The sequence below is a fragment of the Macaca fascicularis genome, chromosome 6 (assembly GCF_037993035.2).
Source record: "Macaca fascicularis isolate 582-1 chromosome 6, T2T-MFA8v1.1".
Lineage (NCBI taxonomy): Eukaryota > Metazoa > Chordata > Mammalia > Primates > Cercopithecidae > Macaca > Macaca fascicularis.
In genome coordinates this window covers 78,825,479-78,843,586 of record NC_088380.1, presented here as the reverse complement: position 1 = coordinate 78,843,586, position 18,108 = coordinate 78,825,479, and the positions used below count along the sequence as shown (strand labels likewise).

At 38.6% G+C, this 18,108-nt stretch overlaps 1 protein-coding gene across 12 annotated transcripts in view; it reads left to right on the top strand.

The window, feature by feature from the left end:
- Nucleotides 1–18,108, top strand: part of FAM169A (family with sequence similarity 169 member A) — an 89,818-nt gene that overhangs the window by 7,401 nt on the left and 64,309 nt on the right. Inside the window, exon 1 of one of the 12 annotated variants that reach the window (XM_065546380.2) lies at nt 11,933–12,113. The exons of the other annotated variants lie outside the window; for them this stretch is intronic. The gene's annotated coding sequence lies outside the window, so the exon portion shown is untranslated. Of the gene's footprint in view, nt 1–11,932; nt 12,114–18,108 lie in introns of those variants that run through there. 12 annotated transcript variants of the gene reach the window in all.

Below are 18,108 nucleotides of genomic sequence, written 5' to 3'. Positions count from 1 at the left end.
ACCACAAGTTGAGTTGATAGAAATGTTAAAAATTAAGAAAACCTTCATTTTTTGTTAGTTTGTGTATTAATGTGAAGGAAATGTATGTTTTTTGGTTTTTGTTTTTTTGAGATGGAGTCTTGCTCTGTCGCCCAGGCTGGAGTGCAATGGTGCGATCTCAGCTCACTGTACCCTCCGCCTCCCAGGTTCAAGCAATTCTCCTGCCTCAGCCTCTTGAGTAACTGAGACTACAGGCATGTGCTACCGTGCCTGGCTAATTTTTTATGTTTTTAGTAGAGACGGGTTTCGCCATGTTGGCCAGGCCGATCTCGAACTCCTGTTCTCAGATGATCCACATGCCTCGGCCTCCCAAAGTGTTGGGATTACAGGTGTGAGCCACCATGTCCAGCCTTGTTTTGTTTTTAAAAACTGAAAATAATTCATGTTAGCCCCCTCTATAGTTTTTATGGGTCCCAAACTAAGAGGCTGTCTTCTAATTTTAGATATGGTACTGTTCTCTATTAATTATTTATACTCATGAGTGGAAAATATAGCTAAATTTAGCAAAAAAGTACCCCAATTTTTTTTTACTTTTTAATTTTTCAACTTTTATTTTAGGTTCAGGAGTACATGTGTAGATTTGTTAAATGGGTGAATTGCATGTTGCTGGGGTTTGATGTACAAAATGATTAGTCACTGAGGTAGTGTGCATAGTACCTGATAGGTAGCTTTTTGGCCCTTACACTCCTCCCACCCTCTATGTTCAAGTAAGCCCTGGTGTCTGTTGTTCCCTTCGTCGTGTTCATGTGTACTCAGCATTTAGCTCCCATTTATAAGTGAGAACATGTGGTATTTGGTTTCTCTTCCTTTGTTAATTCCTTTAGGATAATAGCCTCCATCTGCATGCATCCATGTTGCAGCAAAGGACATGATGTTTTTGTTTATTTGTTTGTTTGTATTTTTGAGACAGAGTCTCGCACTGTCACCCAGGCTGGAGTACAGTGGCGCAATCTGGGCTCACTGCAACCTCTGCCTCCCAGCTTCAAGTGATTCTCCTACCTCAGCCTCCCAAGTAGCTGAGATTACAGGTGCCTGCCACCAAGCCCCCCTAATTTTTTTGTATTTTTAATAGAGACGGGGTTTCATTATGTTGGTCAGGCTGGTCTCGAACTCCTGATCTCATGATCTGCCCTCCTTGGCCTCCAAAGTACTGGGATTACAGGCGTGAGCTGCCTGGCCTTGTTCTCTTTTTTTTTTGGATTATGTAGTATTCCATGAAATACCCAAATTGTAGACATCTTGATATTTGGCTTTAGAATATAATATATATCTAAAAATACTTGAAGTTAATTTCAAACCATGAAAGAAGAAATAGAAGTGATTCTGAATAAATTTTCTTTGGAGAATACTAATTTTTTTGTATCTGAGTAGCGTCCATGGATGGAAAAAAATGGCATACTGGCTTGGATAGACTCAAGGGAAGTTCTTGTGCCTGTGACAGTACTTACAATGGGCACAGAGAAGTTTCTTCTGTCTCTAGCTGGAAACATACCAACTGTAACTAACAGTATTCTTTGACTAGTTTGTTGGCTGGTCATGTTTTCATGCACTGTAATTAATTCATTTTTGGGTAGAATTCATTGTTGGAAAGTCCCAGTTCTTTTACCCTTTAAAGATAGGCAAAATAAGTCTAAACTTCTAAATTTTTCATCAGCATATTGATTCTTCAAATATTTTACGGGTAGATTTTTTTTTTTTTTTGAGACAAGGTCTGGCTCTATCACCCAGGCTGGAGTGCAGTGGTGCAGTCTAGTCTTGACTCACTGCAGCCTCTACCTCCCTACAACCTCTGCCTCCCGGACTCAAGCCATTCTCTCTCAGCCCCCTGAGTAACTGGGACTACAGGTGCATGCCACCACGGCCAGTAATTTTTTGTAGAGATGGCGTTTTGCCATGTTGCCCAGGCTGGTCTTGAACTTGTGAGCTCATTGGCTCTGCCCACCTTGGCTTCCCAAAGTGTTAGGATTACAGGTGTGAGCCACTATGCCCGGCCAAGGGTAGCTTTCTTGCCTCCCTTCCACAGTGGGATTTTTTTCTCCCAATTTCAGTTCCTTATCTGGTGTATCATGGTTTCGAGATCTTTTGCCCTCTTGGCCTTCTCCGTTGGAGGCATTCCAGTTTTGCAGTGTGAATTTTTTTTTGAGGTAGAGTCTTACTCTGTTGCCCAGGCTGGAGTTCTGTGGCGCCATCTCGACTCACTGCAACCCTTGCCTCCAGGGTTCAAGTGATTCTCCTGCCTCAGTTTCCCGAGTAGCTGGGATTACAGGCACGTGCCACCATGCCAGGCTAATTTTTTTTTTTTTTTTTTTTTGAGACGGAGTCTCGCTCTATCACCGAGACTGAAGTGCGGTGGTGCAATCTCAGCTCACTGCACACTCCGCCTCCCAGGTTCATGCCATTCTCCTGCCTCAGCCTCCCAAGTATCTGGAATTACAGGCGTCCGCCATCACACCTGGCTAATTTTTTTTTTTTTTTTTGTATTTTTAGTAGAGACGAGGTTTTACCATGTTAGCCAGGATGGTCTTGATCTCCCAAAGTGCTAGGATTACAGGCATGAGCCACCGCACCCGGCCCTTTTTTTCCTTAAGATGTACACCTTGGAAGGGAATAAAACACTGCAGATACTGTCTGATCCATGAAAAATGGAATATTTTTCCATCCCTGGATGGAAAATTTATTTCATCTTAAAAAAAACCTTGGTTATGGTTCATATTTAATCTAGTATCATCTAAATCTCAAGGTCTTCTTATTTGTATCTGTCCTGCAATGAATAATTAAAAAACTATAGTGCAATGTAGTGAATTTTATTTTTCCCCTAGCTCTATTTTGGAGTAACTCATTAAAGAAATATTTGGACAAATAAAATAAAATACCTAGGAATAAACTTAACCAAGGAAGTAAAAGATCTCTACAATGAAAACTGTAAAACATTGATGCAAGAAATTGAAGAGGACATAAAAAATGGAAAGATACTTCATGTCCATATATTAGAAGAATCAATATTGTTGAAATGTTCATATTACCCAAATCAATCTACAGATTCAATGCAATTTCTATCAAAATACCAATGACATTCTTCACAGAAATAGAAAAAAAAAAATCCTAAAATGTATGTGGAACCACAAAAGACCCAGAATAGCCAAACCTATCCTGAGTAAAAAGAACACAACTGAAGAAATCATATTATCTGACCTCAAATTATACTACAGAGCTGTAGTAATCAAAACAGCATGGTACCAGCATAAAAACAGACATGTAGATCAATGGAACAGAATAGAGAACCCAGAAATAAATCTCTGTACATCTACAGTGAACTCATTTTTGACAAAGGTAACAAGAACATATATTGGGGAAAGGAAAATCTCTTCAGTAAATGGTGCTGGGAATACTGGATATCCATATGCAGAAGAATGAAACTAGACCTGTATCTCTTGCCATATACAAAAACCAAATCAAGAAGGACTAAAAACTGAATCTAAGACCTCAAACTATGAGACTGTTAACGTAAAACATTGGGAAAACTCTCCAGGGCATAGGAGTGGGCAAAGATTACATGAGCAGTACTCCACAAGACAGGCAACCAAAGCAGAAAAGGATAAGTGGGATCATGTCAAGTTAAAAAGCTTCTGCATAGCAAAGGAAACAACAAGGTGAAGAGACAACCCACAGAATGGGAGAAAATATCTGCAAACTGTCTATCTGACAGGGAATTAATAACCGGAATATATAAGGAACTCAAGACAACTCAGTAGTTGAAAACACATAATATTCTGATTAAAAAATGAGCCAAAGATCTGAGTAGATATTTCCTTAAAAAAAGACATACAAATAGCAAACTGGTATATGAAAAGGTACTCAACATTATTGATCATCAGCAGAATGGAAATCAAAACTACAATGAGGCCAGGCACCGTGGCTCATGCCTACAGGGTGGCTGAGGTGGACAGATTGCTTGAGCTTAGGAATTCGAGACCAGCCTGGGCAACATGGTGAAACCCCATCTCTACAAAAACTACCAAAAAATTAGCTGAATGTGGTGGTGCATACCTGTGGTCCCAGCTACTTGGAAGGTTGAGGTAGGAGGATCTCTTGGGCCTAGGAGATTGAGGCTGCAGTGAGCAGGGATTGCATTCACCACATTCCAGCCTGGACAACAGAGTAGACCCTGTCTCAAAAACAAAAGCAAAAACCAACAAAAAACAAACTACAGGGAGATATCTTACCCCAGTTAAAATGGCTTTCATCCAAAAGACAGGCAATAACGAATGCTGGTGAGGATGTAGAGAAAATGGAACCCTCTTATACTGTTGGTGGGAATGTAAATTACTATAACCACTATGGAGAACAGTTTAGAGGTTCCTTGCAATTTAAAAATAGAGCTACCATATAATCCAGCAATCCCACGGCTTGATATATACCCAAAAGAAAGAAATAAATCAGTATATCAAAGAGATTTCTGCACTCCCATGTTTATTGCAGCACTATTCATAATAGCTAAGATTTGAAAGCAACTTGAGTGTCAATCATCGAATGAATGGGTAAAGAAAATATGGTACATATACACAATAGAGTATTATTCAGACATAAAAAGGAATGAGATCCTATCATTTGCAACAACAGAGATGGAACTTGAGATCATTATGTTAAGTAAAATAAGCCAGGCACAGAAAGACAAACTTTGCATGCTCTCATTTATGGGAGCTAAAAACATTAAAACAATTAAATTCATGGAGATGGAGCGTAGAGTGATGGTCACCAGAGGCTGGGAAGGGTAGTGGGTGGTCCAGGGAAGTGGGTCTGGTCAGTGGGTGCAAAAACATATTAGATTGAATGAAGAAGATCTAGCGCTTGATAGCTCAACATTGTGATGACAGTCAGCAATTTATTCCACTTTTAAAAATAAAGTGTGATTGGATTGTTTGTGACACAAAGGATAAATGCTTCAGGTGATGGATGTGATTATTATTATTATTTTTGACATAGAGTCTTGCTCTGTCACCCAGGCTGGAGTGTGGTGGTGCAGTCTTGGCTCACTGCAACCCCCGCCTCCCAGATTCAAGCAGTTCTTCTGCCTCAGCCTCTTGAGTAGTTAAGACTACAGGCATCCGCAACCATACCTGGCTAATTTTTTGTATTTTTAGTAGAGACGAGGTTTCACCATGTTAGCCAAGCTGGTCTTGAACTCCTAACCTCAGGTGATCTGCCCATCTTGGCCTTCCAAAGTGCTGGGATTAAAGGTGTGAGCCACTGTGCCTGACCTTATGTGATTATTTACCCTGATGTGATTATTATGCATTGTATCCTGGATCAAAATATCTCATGTACCCCATAAATATATACACTGTTATGTACCCACAAAAATTAAAAATAAAAGATATATTGGGTAGGCATTTTACTTCGTCAGTTGTTATATTTCCTATTTTTTTTTTAACTTTAGCTTTAAAACACTTGACTTCATTTTTATTGCGTAGTAACCATTTAAAAATTCTGAAGAAGAGGGGTCACGGCATTTAGATATAGAAAAGTCTGAAGAAACTTTATTACAAGGTTTAAAAACATTTAACTCCTAAGGAGTGACTGAATAATCTGGTTGTTATATTCTATAATTGTATTACACTTAGATACATCATGGATTACGTTGGCCTTTTGTCTTGACCTTTAAACCTGGCCACCAGGTTAAACTCCTCTGGAGACAGATCGTGTAGGCTCATAGCTGAACTCGGCCACTTCCTAGCTGTGTGAACTTGGACAGCTTACTTAACCTCTCCACATCTGAGGCTCCTCATTCAGAAAGTGTGTATAGGAATACCTGATTCATAGGATCATTTCGAGGAATGAGATGTGTAGAGTGTTTCAATGCAAGGTGCAAGATAAGCAATCAGTAAATTTGGTGGTTCTCTTGTTATTATCATCAGAAAATACATTCTGAGTTTAAAAAAATGATTGTAAATGACATTTTGAGGTTATTATCCTTTTGTAAATTAAGACCTTTCTTCCTAGTTTCCATCTCCAGGTGAGCTGTAAGTGCTTGGAAGGAAAGTAATCAATTGTAGACCTGTATGACAGTAATCAACTGTAGACCTGTAGATCGCTGATAGCTGATCATTTGGCTCATCCTCACTTTTTACCTGTGCTGAAAAAGTAGATTATTTCTCTCTGTAGTTCTGAGCCTGGTAGGAGAGACAGATGAAGAAAAATGAACATTATTATGTATTATGTATTGTTATGTGATAAGTATATTAAAAGATTTATGCACAAGGTACTTACCATAACAGTCCCTCAACTTGTCTCCCTTCATTTCTTCCTACCAATCCAATCTATATGTAGCTGTCAGATAATTTGTCTTAAAGTATAGCCTTGAATGTCTCTTTCATGCCCGAGGTCCCTTAATGGCCTGCTGCTTGTATACCAAGTGAAGTCTAAACTCTTTAATCTGGGATTCTTGGCCTGCTATGTTCTCTGCTTAATCTATTTTCCTAGTACTTTCACCACCATTTGTCTTTATATACCTTAATTCTCTTGGTAAATCCAACTGCTTGCCATTCTTGATATACTTTCAGTCATCCATTCAGCATATTCTTTTTTTTTTTTTTTTGTGAGGCGGAGTCTCACAAAAAAAAAAAAAAAAAAAAGGGCACGATTTCAGCTCACTGCAACCTCTGCCTCCCGGGTTCACGCCATTCTCCTGCCTCAGCCTCCCAAGTAGCTGGGACTAGAGGTGCCCGCCACCACGCCCGGCCAATTTTTTGTATTTTTAGTAGAGATGGGGTTTCATCGTATTAGCCATGATGGTCTCGATCTCCTGACCTCATGATCCTCCCGCCTCAGCCTCTGAAAGTGCTGGGATTACAGGCATGAGCCACCGCGCCCGGCCTCAGCATGTTTTTTTTTAGGGTCTTCCCCGCTATCTGCCTGTTGAAAGGCCGTCTGTTACTTTTTATCTAGCAGCATGTTCTTGTTCATCTGTGGCAGCTCTTCCTCCTAGCACCAGTGTGTGGTTTATTTATACAAACTTTTATTCAGTCATTCATTTATTTAGTAAATATGCTTTAAAGTTAAATAAGACTACTATCTCTTGTCCTTTCTTCCCATGGGCCTGCTACCAATGAGAGGTAAGAATTGTACTGAATCTGGGTAAATAAGCCCACCTGAGTTTGCAAGAGAGTAGCATGAGCAGGTTAATGAGGCCGTGGCTCCAAGTACAGAGTTGGAGAGGCCCAAAAGGACAGAATTAGAGAATCTGTGGTTTAGAGGCTGACATTTTTCCAAATTGCTGAGATACTCTGCTACATAGTGGCAGCCCATGGTTATATTTCTTAGTTGTCTAGTGAAAATACTAGGGAGTTTGGTCGAGTAGTGGTGGGGATTGTGACTCAGCAGAATATTTCGCAAATGGTATGCCAAAATTAAGTGCCAAGTTTTGTTTTGTTTTTGCTTTTGATGTAAGTTAGACATGTTTCCTTTAAAATCAAAACATCAGTCTTCATTGTTCTAAATGAGACAAATCTCTGTGCTATTTTATGTTAAAAATATCTACAACAGTGAACATATAGTTTAGACTCCTGTTTTTAAAAATTGGTTGTATCCTGGAGGTTTACTATGTCCAACCCCTTTTAACTTTAATAAAGTCCCTGTATAGTCAGATACGTGGTAGAGAAGCTAGGATAATGTAAGGAATTTTATATTGTCAATGTTGAAATGGACACAGTTTTATGGTTTATTAATGTAAGTACTTATTTTATCTTTCCTGATCTTTGTACACTGCAGATTATATTTAGTAGTCTGGGTTGTGAAGTACCAGAGTTGCTGACACATTCCACAGGCAAATGTATTACTTTACTGTACTATGGTATGTAGTAGAGTCATGTGGAAGCTTCAATTACAAGCCCATTTCTGTTTCTTTCTCTCTTAAATATCTATTAATTTATTGTTAGACTTCTGCAAATGTTTCGAGGCGTGTAAGTAGCATTCTCTATATCCTGCTCGTAGAATATAGATAGTAAGATAATGATTTATTATCCATTCCGGGTGTGGTAATTCAGTTTGTATTTTGTGTTCCAGCTGTTGAGCACCTTTGAAATAATCTTTTTTTTTTTTTTTTTTTTTTTTTTGAGACGGAGTCTCGCTCTGTTGCCCAGGCTGGAGTGCAGTGGTGTGATCTCAGCTCACTGCAACCTCCGCCTCCCGGGTTCAAGCGATTCTCCTGCCTCGGCCTCCCCAGTAGCTGGGACTACGGGTGCCTGCTACCACGCCCGGCTAATTTTTGTATTTTTAGTAGAGATGGGGTTTTGCCATGTTGGCCAGGCTGGTCTCAAACTCATGACCTCAGGTGATCCACCCGCCTTGATCTCCCGAGGTGCGGGATTACAGGCGTGAGCCACTGCTCCCGGCCTCTTTATGAGTTTCATTTCAGCCTTATGAGTCCTGCTTTGCCTCCCCAGGATAGAACACTAAAAGCTCATATTCTGTCTCCCTTGGAATTAGGATGGAGGCGTGTAATCCAAATTTTGCCTATCACATGTATCCAAGAGAGACTGCCCTGCAAAGTGAGCTACTGGAGGAAGGAGGCCGTAAGGGGATTTGACTTTCTTCTCTTGTGTTTCCTCCCTTGGGGCCCTCTCGTCTTCCTTCACCCTACCAGGAGTAATTACTGTTAACAGTATAATGTGGCCGGGTGCGGTGGCTCAAGCCTGTAATCCCAGCACTTTGGGAGGCCAAGACGGGTGGATCACGAGGTCAGGAGATCAAGACTATCCGGGCTAACACGGTGAAACCCCGTCTCTACTAAACAATACAAAAAACTAGCCGGGCGAGGTGGCGGGCGCCTGTAGTCCCAGCTACTCGGGAGGCTGAGGCAGGAGAATGGCGTGAACCCGGGAGGCGGAGCTTGCAGTGAGCTGAGATCCGGCCACTGCACTCCAGCCTGGGCGACAGAGCGAGACTCCGTCTCAAAAAAAAAAAAAAAAAAAACAGTATAATGTATCCTTCCAGACTTTGCTGTACAAACATATTAATCTTTTCAAAAACTTAGCTGGGTGTGGTGGCATGTGCCTGTAGTCTTAGCCATTCAGGAGGCTAATGTAAGAGGATTTTTGAGTCCAGAAGTTTGAGGCTATAGTGAGCTGTGGTCGTGCCACTGCACTGCAGCCTGGGTGACAGAGTGAGAGTCTGTCTCTAACAACAAACAAAAACAAAGCAAAAAACGAATGCAAGTAGGCATTTTTTCAAAAAAAGAAGTTGAGTGTTTTTGATGTTTGTTTTCCTGTTTTATGAATTTTCTATTCATGCCCTTTGTCTATTTATTTACATCTTAGCTTAAAAAAAAAAACACTGCATTATTCGTCTGTATTAAGGTATTAGATTGTATAAGTCATATTGGTTACAATTTCCTCTGAGTTTTTTCTTTTTAGATGCAAAAGTTTTGGGCAGGGTGCGGTGGCTCACACCTGTAATCCCAGCACTTTGGGAGGCCGAGGCGGGCAGATCACCTGAGGTCAGGAGTTCGAGACCAGCCTGACCAACATGGGGAAACCCCATCTCCACTAAAAATACAAAAAATATTAGCTGGGCATGGTGGCATGTGCCTATAATACCAGCTACTTGGGAGGCTGAGATGGGAGAGTTGCTTGAACTGGGGGACGAAGCTGCAGCTAGCTGAGATCCCACTACTACACTCCAGCCTGGGTGATGAAGTGAGACTCTGTCTCAAAAAAAAAAAGTTTTGATTGATTTTTCAGTTATTAGTTGCAGCAGTTTATTCCTTTCTCAACCAGAAGGAATTTTCCTCTATGTGTTCTGTATGTTCAGGTAATTTGCCCCTGGTTACACAGCTAGTAATCCAGTTTGGCTCAAGAACAAGCTCTCTTAACCAGTATTTTATACCACCTTTCACACACTCTCAAAATCCTTTGCAATATAGCTGGATTTTGCTTTTGAAGGCCTAAAACATGCCAAATACACAGTACTTTTCATGCTTAAATGATTTCTTATCCAGGAGCATTTTCCTGTACAGGAAGAGAGAATTAAACTTTGAGTTGGAAAGAATACTTGGAAGACTTCCTCTGACATATATTAAGCAATCTTTAATCATATTAGGGCTGCCTAAGGTGCTGTGCTTTCAGACATACCAATATAATGGAAAAAAATGGACATCGGAGTCGGACTGCCGGGTTCAAATACTAGGTCTGCTGCTTACTAGTGTGCCCTTGAACAAGTTACTCAGCCACTTTGTGTCTTTGTTTCCTTTTTGGCCAAGTGAAGAGAATTAAAACACCCACCTCATGGGTTTTTGATAAAAGTTACATCAGGTAATACACATGAAGTGTTCAGAATAGAACCTGGCACATAGTCCACTATCGGATTAGTGGTTATAACTTCAAAAGACGGTTTTGCTTCCTACTTGAAATAAGAAGAGCCAACAGGTATGAATCCCATTCAGCTTCCTGCTCCATTACCTAATTTATAGGCAGTCCTAACCCATCCATAATTAAATGTTTTTACTTTCCCAGAAAACAGAAAAGGATTGCTGAACAGTGTTGAGGCCCATCTGAGATTTTGATAGTTGTAGTAGTTATTTTTGTCATATTCAAAAACTCAGCTTTCATAGTAGAAAAAGGTGAGTGGTTAGAGGAATCTAGCATTTAGGACCTTGGGGCAGGAGCGATAGAAGAATAAGTAAGTAAGGTAAAGATGATGAACTGGTGTAGTACAGGGCCCAGGTTAATTAGAGAAGGAAATGATGTTAGAAAACAGGCCGGGCGTGGTGGCTCAAGCCTGTAATCCCAGCACTTTGGGAGGCCGAGATCGGCAGATCACGAGGTCAGCAGATCGAGACCATCCTGGCTAACCCGGTGAAACCCCGTCTCTACTAAAAAAATACAGAAAACTAGCCGGGCGAGGTGGCGGGCGCCTGTAGTCCCAGCTACTCGGGAGGCTGAGGCAGGAGAATGGTGTAAACCCGGGAGGCGGAGCTTGCAGTGAGCTGAGATCCGGCCACTGCACTCCAGCCTGGGCGACAGAGCGAGACTCCGTCTCGAAAAAAAAAAGAAAACAGAAAAGGGAGGAAGCGAGAGGAATCATAATAAGGTTCAGAAATAAGGTTGAGAGCGTTGCTGATTATGTTGCCTGGATACCTAACCTATTCTCAGTGTTGGAGAGACAATTGTGAGAGGTAGGATCATGACTTGGATTGGTTGAGATAATTATTTTTTTTTGCTTGAGAATTCTTTCAGCTCTGTAGTGTACATATTTTTTTTTTGGATCTGCCTCTCCCCACAAAGCCCCGAAATAATAACAGTAACCTGTAAGAATCATGAAATAACTTAGGAGCTGAACATGTGGAATATGTTCCCCTCTTTGAAGAATATAGTTGGCATCCAGTAATCAACAATAAGTAGGGAAAAAATCACAATAATATAAATTTGTTTTCTAACTCTTTTCATTCTTAAGGGTATTCATTCTGTCAAATATATAATTTTTTTGGGAAAATAGGAATTATTAAAAGGTAGATACAATATAGCAGATGCTGATGATCTTAGATCTCTTATATAAGAGGTCTTGGTATTATGTCTTTTATACAGCTTACCCTGGATTAATGAGCATACCATTTGCTTAATTTGTAAATTAGTTTGGACACTTTTTACACTTCGCTGTCCATTCTGTGTCAGTTTTTTGATGAGTTCACTTAAGGCTACATTAAGCTTTCTCATTCATGTAGAATCTAGTTAGGCCTTTTGGTTTATCTCATGGACAGAGCATAAAGTACTTGACAGAATTTGATCTGACAGCTTTACAGTTACGTAACATAGAACAGAAGCTTAAAAACAACAAAAAAGAGAAGCAAGGGATTTATCATAGCAACCTATATTTCTCTCTGGAACTTTACCACCCTTCCACTGTCTCTCTAAACTAGTAGCAGAACTACTGTTAGGCTAGCAGTTTACATAGTCTTAAATTAACCAAGACTCCAAAACAAACAAAAAAACAATTCCAAGCATTTAGAGGTGAGAAGGTCTTTAGGATTATCCTGTCCAGTTGCATCACGTTACCAATGAGAGTACAGAAGCCTAAAGAGGGTAAGTAACTTGCCTGTGGTCATAAAGCTAGTTAGTGGCAGAGCCGACCCCACAGCCTAGGTCACAGAATTACAATTCTACTGCTCTTTCTGGTGTAATATGTGAATAGAATATTTAATGGTATCATTATATTTTACAAAAGAAAATGTTATGTAACCATGACAAATACTATATTTGATTTTGCATATTTAATAAAAAATAATTATATTTAAAAGTATATCTGATTGCCTGGGTTCATATTTCTTTAGCCTCACTAGTGGTATGATGTTAGTCAAGTCTCTTGAATTCCAAAACTGTTTCTTCATTTATCAAATGCGGCAGATAGGAGTTCTTTGTTATATAGTAAATGTGACAGTCTCTAAAGCCTGATAAAGGGATATTTCTCAGTAAATGTTACCTGCTGCTGTTACTGATTTATAATAATAGTTTCTAATTCTTTCATCTTCCTTTAAATTCAAATAAAATTTAGCACTGAGAATGACTGGAAACAAAAGTAATGGATTTAAGAACAGATTTGCAAACATAAAAATATTTTAGAAGAGAGATATAGGTGTGTGTGTGTCTGGGCCTTTGGAATTAGGGAAGTGTTTTCTGGTTTTTTTAATATTAAAAGCTATGATGGATATAGTTGTTTTTTTTTTAATTTATTTATTATTATTATACTTTAAGTTGTAGGGTACATGTGCATAACGTGCAGGTTTGTTACATATGTATACTTGTGCCATGTTGCTGTGCTGCACCCATCAACTCGTCATTTACATCAGGTATAACTCCCAATGCAATCCCTTCCCCCTCCCCCCTCCCTATGATAGGCCCCGGTGTGTGATGTTCCCCTTCCTGAGTCCGAGTGATCTCATTGTTCAGTTCCCACCTATGAGTGAGAACATGCGGTGTTTGGTTTTCTGTTCTTGTGATAGTTTGCTAAGAATGATGGATTCCAGCTGCATCCAAGTCCCTACAAAGGACTCAAACTCATCCTTTTTTATGGCTGCATAGTATTCCATGGTGTATATGTGCCACATTTTCTTAATCCAATCTGTCACTGATGGACATTTGGGTTGATTCCAAGTCTTTGCTATTGTGAATAGTGCTGCAATAAACATACGTGTGCATGTGTCTTTATAGCAGCATAATGTATAATCCTTTGGGTATATACCCAGTAATGGGATGGTTGGGTCATATGGTACATCTAGTTCTAGATCCTTGAGGAATCGCCATACTGTTTTCCATAATGGTTGAACTAGTTTACAATCCCACCAACAGTGTAAAAGCGTTCCTATTTCTCCACATCCTCTCCAGCACCTGTTGTTTCCTGACTTTTTAATGATTGCCATTCTAACTGGTGTGAGATGGTATCTCATTGTGGTTTTGATTTGCATTTCTCTGATGGCCAGTGATGATGAGCATTTTTTCATGTGTCTGTTGGCTGTATGAATGTCTTCTTTTGAGAAATGTCTGTTCATATCCTTTGCCCACTTTTTGATGGGGGATATAGTTGTTTTTAAACAGTGTTCAGAAATCACAATATCTAAGGGGTTTCTCCCCTGGTGTTCTTCTGTATGCAAATTTGAGGGTATCTAAATTGTCAGACTCCAGGACACAGGGTTGTTTTGTATTTAAATAACATTTTGTATATTAAAAAATAATCTTTGACGATAATAAAAATAAGCCCAGAAGTTATTTTTTCTGTTAAAAAACCCTACTTGAAAAAGAGAATGAAGAATCACTAACTTTTATTTTCATACTTTAGTGATGTTCTACTTGCCTTTGACCTGTAGTAATGTCTTTTTGTATAGTGCTGTGTTTTCGAATGTGCTGACATACTATTGGCAATTTGGTAGATATCTTAAGATTATATTCAGGTGAACACTTCTAGGAAATTTAATGCTGATTAGGAAAATGTATAATCTAATATATCAAATTGGTGGTTTCATAGGTCTTAGTATTTTTCCCTTTATTGTTGCACGCAAGTCTTAATAGTTTAGGGTTAAAATGTTTCTAAAAAAGTGAGTTGAGATTCTGATACATGCTACAACGTGGACGAACCTTGTGACCATTATGCACAGTGACATAAATGTGACACAAAAGGACAGTTATCCTATAATTTCACTTAAATGTTCTTAGAATAATCCATTTCATAAACAGGAAGTAAAATAGAGGTTACCAGGGGCTGGTGGGAGGAAGGAATGGATAGTTACTGTTTAATGGGTACAGACCATGTTTAGGGTGATGAAAAAGTTCTGGAAATGGGTAGTGGTGCTGGTTGCACAACATTGTGAGTATACTGAACTGTATACTTAAAAATGGTTAAAATGGTAAATTTTGTTATGTATATTTTATCACAATTATAAAAGGGGAGCAGGGATGGGATGAGAGGAGTGCTTTTTTTTTTTTTTAAGTGAATTGAGGAAAATATTAGATAGTGATATAGGCACTTGACACTCAGAAAAATGTTGATGGTAGTATGCAAATTATTGAAGTTTGGACAACACTGAGATAGAGGAAAGATCAGTGGACTTAGGGATACCTGTCCTGTGTTCCAGTCTCACCCCTGCCATGACCTAATAGGGTGGGCCTGTACACCACTCTTATCTAAGGCCTGTTAGGGCCTCACACAGTGGCTTACACCTGTAATCACACTGGAGGCTGAGGCAGAAGGATCGCTTGAACCCAGGAGTTTGAGACCAGCCTGGGCAACGTAGGGAGACCTCGTCCCTATAAAAAAATACAAACTAGCTGGGTGTGATGGTGTGTGCTTGTGGTGTTAGCTACTTGGGAGGCTGAGGCCAAGACTTCCAAGACTATTTGCTACCCTAAAGTTCTCTGATTGTATGTTATGACTTTGGATCCTTTATTTAGATGACCTAGTTTGCTTATTTAATAGAATTTTATCCTTTTCAATGATCAAACTAAAATAAAATGCATATTTAGAATTTTAAATATGAAATTAGCATTTAAAATCTTCTAAGAACCATAGTATCATAGTAACAGTAGGTGAAAAAGAAATCACTTGTGAACTTGAACTTGCTATTCTATAAAACTCATGTCCATTTTGTATTCTTTATGCTGCCATATTATTTTTATATGGTTGTGATTGACCATGCTTTTATAGACAAAGTTTCTGGAAGCAGTCTTCAAATACAAATTTCCATTTCATGCTTTAGATTACAATTGCTCTTAGTAAATGAAAAATTTAAATGTGTTTCATCCATACTTCGTTTTGGTAGCTAATATTCAGGTGAATCTTTTGAATTGATTTAAGTGGAATGCTGTGACATTAATCCTCTTGAGCCTCATCTAGTCAATGATATGGTATAATAAATGTCTCATTGCTTTACTTGGATATTTGAGTCTTTGATACAATTATTTGGACATTATATATTTGGGATCTTCTCTGTAAGAGAAGAAAAACAGTTACTACGTTCTGTTTTCCTAGTCATACTTCTTTTATCCACTATTGACCATTTGTTTTGTGTTTATAATTTCATCTACAGTTGTAATCTTCGTTGGAATTGTTAGATCTGACTGTAGAACATAATATTATATTTCCATAGTTTACTTTTACATATTGAATTTGATAGAAATACAAATATTTGCCCAAGCTAACAAAGAAGCTTCCTTCACAAATAGAGCTACTGTTTTATTTTGTGATCCTTTTCTAACTATAACATCTTACTTGCATAAGCTCCTGGTTGATCTCTCTCGAAATTCATAGGCTATTTAAAGGTTGACTGGAAATCTTGTGGTATTACTTCCAAATCATTTCACAGATTTTTCTTACCTTCTCTTTAATTTAGACATTTACATTTACTAACAGTTGAAATGAATTTGTACTTTCTGTTTTTAAGTTTTGATTTTTAAAAATCAATTTGATTTAGAAGTGTACATATTTATATAAAATTAGGCTCCCAACCATATGTACATCAAGTTTTAAAGTCCTTAGGACCTAAATTTCAGATTAGGGTAAAAATAGTTCCTCTTATCATCATCATATCTTCAAAATTCAGAAAAACATAATTATTAACTGTTATGGTATATGTCAGTCCTGTGTCTTTTTTTGATGTTTCTCTCATATTTCCATTAGATTTTCAGTTTCTTGCCTTCTAGTATTTTTGTGATAAAATAAGTTTGAAGGTCATTTCAAAGAGGAAAGTAACTTTTAGTTGATCTTCTGCCTTCCCCTTTGTAAAACTGTTTTAAATAAAAATTGAAGAGGTTATTGGGTAAATGCAAACTAGGTAACTTTTAAAAGAAGATATTCTGTACAACTTTATACTTCCTTTAAGAACTAATAGCTTAGTATTTGATGTCTCATAAGTTTATTTTTTTATTTTTTATTTTTTTGAGACGGAGTCTTGCTCTGTCACCCAGGCTGAATTGCAGTGGCGTGATCTTGGCTCACTGTGTACTCCATCTCCTGGGTTCAGGCGATTCTCCTGCCTCAGCCTCCTGAATACCTGGGACTACAGGCATGCACCACGACGGCCAGCTAACTTTTTGTGTTTTCAGTAGAGACGGGGTTTTACTGTGTTAGCCAGGATGGTCTCCATCTCCTGACCTCGTGGTCTGCCTGCCTCAGCCTCCCAAAGGGCTGGGATTACAGGTGTGAGCCACCGCGCCCCACCCATATGTTTATTTTTTATTTAACTTTTTATCATGGAAATTTTTCTTTTCTTTTCTTTTCTTTTTTTTTTGAGACAAGGTCCCACTCTGTTGCCCAGGCTGGCACGATCATACCTCACTGCATCATCAAACTCCTGGGCTCAGGTAATTATCTCACCTCAGCCTCCTGAGTAGCTGGGACTATAGGCACATACCACCATACCCAGCTAATTTTCATATTTTTTGTAGAGCCAAGGTCTCACTATGTTGCCCATGCTGGTCTCGATCTTCTGAGCTCAAGCGATCCATCCTCCTTGGCCTCCCAAAGTGCTGGGATTACAGGCATGAGCCACTGTGCCTGGCCTTGTCATGGAAATTTTCAGGAGTAAGCAAATCAGGATACCCTCTGCAATGCATTGACATGTCTTTTAAGTTACTTTTAATTTATATTTTCTTTCCATCTTACTTTTTTTCTGTAAACTCCATGTCATATATTTAGAAGAAACTGAGTTATTCTAAACTTGGTTGACTGCATACTTAAGGCATCATTTAACACATTTTTCTAATGGCTTGGTTAGATTTAGGTCCGATTTTCTTGTTGCATCACATCAGGATGCAGTAGGGTTGTCTCACTTTTGGTAACATTAGTTAGCCTGGGTATATAGACCTAACAACAATGACCACATATGTCTACCAGAAAACTCATGCGTGAGTGCTTATAGCAGCTTTATTCATAATTGCCAAATACTGGAAATAGCCAAATGTTCATCAACAGTAGAATGGGTAAATAAATTAACTGATAGATGCATCAGCATTCATGTTTCTCACGGAAGTAATGTTGAGTGAAGAGAGTTAACACAGTAAAGAGCATACTGAATGATTTCAAATATAAGAAGTTCAAAATGAATAAGCACATTAATGTCTCATTTAAAAATAAGATAGACGGATGAAATAATACTACCTATTAAAAAAGTCTTTTCCCTGCCAAATGAAATGTCTCTATTATTACATACTCAATTTCCATAGGTATGTGTATTTCTGTATCTTGTTCCATTTGTTTATTCACGTGCCTGTATCACATTGTTTTAATTATAGAAGTTTTATAAGATGTTTTAATCTCTGACAGGGTGCATTCTTCTAGCTATTTTTGCTTGTCCTTTCAAAGTAATTTTGTAATCAACTTTTCTTCAGGAAACAATAAAACCTTAAAGGTATTTCATTAGGATTGCATTAAATTAGTAGATTATCTTAGGGAGATCCGGTACCTTTATGATGCTGAAGCTTCCAAGAACATGGTTTTTCTTTCCTCTTGTTCACTTTCAGGAATGCTTTGTAGTTTTCCTCATACAGATTTTATACTGTTTCTGTTGTTGATTTTAAGCCTATTTTGATT